The following is a 3,793-nucleotide window of genomic DNA, read 5'->3' as shown; positions in this document are numbered from 1 at the left end:
GACCACAAAATGCAGTGGGACCAGCTGCTTCCAGCTCCTTCTTCAGAATTTTCACACTATGATGGGAAGACCTTTCTCCCTTAAGCTGCTTTTGTCAGGGTATTTAGCAACAGGAAAAGGAAGTAATACAAGAAGCAAAGTGACTTAGGTCACTTAGGAAGGGATAGGTTCAAATCTAATTCTTGGGCATCCTATCTGGGCTTGGCTGTGGTATGGGTAGATGGAGAAGTGGGAAAAGAGATACAGCTGTCTTATATTTTAATTCCATATCACTTTTTATAGCAAAGAATAGGATACTGTTTTCCGCTTTAAAGGATCAGTCATCTTCGAAAGCAGTCAGAAAGCTCTGTAGATTTATCTTCTGTTCGTCATTTCTGACAGTCTTTATTCCTTCCTGTAAGAACTGGCTTTCCGGTTAGCAGTGTTTCTTCTCTGCTTCAAGGACTGATCATAGGACTCCAGCCAAAGAAGCAGGCAGGCTAACTGCAGATCTTAACCTCTTCCTTAGGGCCCCCAAGCCCCCAGGCTCATCCCTACTTCTGTGGTTGACCACTTGTTAAGGCCTCATCTTCCTCTCTGCCCCCATTCCCACTGGATCCAATAGATCTCTCCCCACAAACTTCCCTCTCCTCACTTATTACTTTATTCCAGCCCTCAATCCCAGCAGGCACTATGCCCTGGGAACCCAGTCAACAAAGCAGGTAGGTTAAGTCCAGTTCTTCACCTCCCCTCCATTCCTCCAAGTCTCATCCCCAGCTCTGTACCAAACCACCTGCTGTGGCCTCTCCCTCCTCCTCTGCCCTGATTCCCTAAGCAGTTCACAGTGGTTTACTCCGTACTGTGAACCCCCCTCAGCTTCCCACCCCAACCTAATCCCGTTCCTACGTGTTATCTCTTGATACCTAGAAGCACATTTTACCTGGAAACCCCAGTGGCCACAACTATCAGGATTCCAGAATTTCCTACCAGGCAACATACAACCACCACATTCTCCTAAGAGCAGAGAGGAAATAGAAACGACTCAACAAATACAAAACATCACTTAGTAAAGACAAGACCAGGTATCAGTGCCTAGAATTACAATTTACCCAAACCCAGGTGCTTAGATATCAGCATAAAACCAAAATCATAACAACCAAGACAAAACGTCTCCAATGGTGCCCAGCAGCCCTACCACACTGGGTCCTGAGTGCTGCAGGATAGATGAAACACATGGAAAAGACCACAAAACAGCCTTTATGAATATGAGTATGAATAAATCCCTTGAAGAAATCTATGAAAACACAGAGGAAGGAAATGAGTGACACAGTTCAAGACCTGAAAGTAGAAATAGAATCATCAAAGAAAACCCAACAGGAACAAATCTGGGAAATGAAAAAATTTAGGAACTCAAAACAGAACCCCCAGAGCCTTACCAACAGAACACAAGGGATAGAAGGTAGAATCTCAAAAACTGAAGATAAGATAGAAGAAGTGGATACTTGGTTAAAGAAAATGATAAGTCTAAGAAAACATACAGAAAATCTGGGACACTGAAAAGGCCAACTCTAAGAATAATAGGAATAGAGGAAGGAGAGGAAATCCAGGTCAAAGGCGCAGCTCACTCTGTGCTGTAGCTGGCAAACAGCAGGGTCAGCTTTCCTGCTCTTTTGCTCTCAGGGTTAGCTCTCTTGTCTGCGACAGGTAGCAAAGGGCAGAGAAGGGGCCATCTCTCCCTTGCTCAAATCACCCACAGCAGACTAGGGATGGGGCCAGCTCTCTGGGGTGTGATGGTGGTGAGGGGCAGGGCCGGCTGTCCCGCCTTTGGTGGTAGTACAGACCTGAGACATCAATACAGACCTGGGCTGCCATAGGATTATGACCCAGACATGGCCCCTGGCAGCAGCATGGGCCCTGATATCCCCAAGTCCTTAGGTGGCAGCTCAGGCCACTCGGATCAGCATGTCCTCCTTGGCCACATGACTCTCAGATATCCCTGTGGTATCCAAGGTAGCCCAGACCACAGACATCTGCTTGGCCTTTGCTGGTAACTTGGGCCACAAACATCTACACAGACCCCATGCAGCAGGATCATGGACCTAGACATGGCCCTTGGTGACAGTCTAGGCCAGGACCTCATTGCCATCAAGTCTCTAGCCTCACCTTTCTCCACAGTGTATGAACCTCCTGACTTCACTTTCTCTTCCATCTCTCCATCACACATTTGTCTATTGTAGTGGTGACCACAGCAGGTGATTGGGTATTTTTCTACTGACCTCTCCAGGTCCAACATTGGAGTTTTTAACATCAATGCACCCAACACAAGAACATCTAAGTCTGTAAAAGAAACATGCCTACAGCTTAAGTTACATACATATTGACCCTCATACACTATTAGTGGGAGATTTCAGTGTCCTACTCTTATCAATAGACAGATCAACCAGACAAAAACTAAACAGAGATATGCTGGAGCCAATGGATGTTATAAACCAAATATATTTTGACCTAGCAGATATTTACGGACCATTTTGTCCAAACACAAAATAATACACCTTCTCAATACCTCAAAGAACTTTCTGCCAAGTTACTCGCGTACTCAGACATAAAGCAAGTCTCAGCAAATACAAAAACGTTGAAATAATTCTTTGTACTTTATCTGACTTCCATGGAGTAAATCTGGGTATCAACAACAATAATAGAAAGTTAAAAAAAAAAACTCATGGAAACGGAACAACTCACTACCAAATAAAAAATAAATGAAGGCAGAAATTAATGAAGAAACTAAAGATTTCGAGAATAGAAGAAAAATGGAATCACAACATACTTTATGGGACACAAATGAAGGTGATTTTAAGTGGCAAGTTCATAGCACTAAGTGCCTACATAAAAAATTGGAGGAAGTCTCGCCCTTCTCCCAGTTTGGCGGTTCTCTCTACTCTGCCCAAATTCTCTCCGTTTGAGACTGGATTCAGCCTTGGTTTTCGTGGTTCCCCTCTCGCAGGCGTGATCCTGAACTGCCCCGGCTTGTGCTCTAGCTCCCGCCCTGCCTCCGGTTCACAGTCCGGCTGCCCAAGTGGTGCCAGCACCATGATCTTCCACTCCTTTTCCAAGTTCCTTGTGGGTAAGGACGTAGTCGTGGAACTCGAGAATGACCTGAGCATCTGTGGAACCGTCCACTCTGTGGACCCTCAATATCAAACTAACCGACGTCAGGGTCACAGACCCTGAAAAATATCCTCACATGTTATCATTAAGAACTGCTTCATCAGGGACTCAGGCGTCTGCTATGTGCAACTGCCAGCAGATGAGGAGGACACACAGCTGCTACAGGATGCAGCAAGGAAGGAAGCTCTTCGGCAGAAACAAGAATGGCACCTTTCCCCTCCCCCTCACTTCCCCATTGGTGACCCATAACTAGATGTCCAACTGAGGACAAGGACACCCCTGCACAATACTTACAGTGTGTTTTGTTTTGTTAATGATTGTTTTTTTCTTTTTAACTGAATGGATAAGAGATAATTCCTCTGTTGAGAAGGGAGGGTAAGAGAACCAGGAACTGCAGACTGTTCCTGTACTGACTCCCAGTTTGTACCTTTTTCTCACTGTCCCTGGAAATGGGAGCAGCATCCTAGGCCCTTCCATGGCAACATGCAATTCATTTGAGGGATGGAAAGATCTGTCCCGCATCAGGAATAAAACTTATGATGCAAACTGAAAATGTAAATTGGAGAGATATCATACTAGTAATTTAACAGCACACCTGAAAGTTCTAGAACAAAAAGAATTCACATCTAAAAGGAGTAGATGTCAAGAA

The 3,793-nt window shown here is 45.0% G+C and overlaps 1 pseudogene; it reads left to right on the top strand.

Annotated features, from left to right (window-relative positions):
- Window positions 1–1,970: 1,970 nt before the first annotated feature.
- Window positions 1,971–3,512, top strand: LOC134483715 (uncharacterized; annotated as a pseudogene).
- Window positions 3,513–3,793: the final 281 nt, after the last annotated feature.

This window comes from Rattus norvegicus, chromosome 1, assembly GCF_036323735.1.
Source record: "Rattus norvegicus strain BN/NHsdMcwi chromosome 1, GRCr8, whole genome shotgun sequence".
In the NCBI taxonomy this organism is placed as follows: Eukaryota; Metazoa; Chordata; class Mammalia; order Rodentia; family Muridae; genus Rattus; species Rattus norvegicus.
This window is presented reverse-complemented; position numbering and strand designations above follow the sequence as displayed.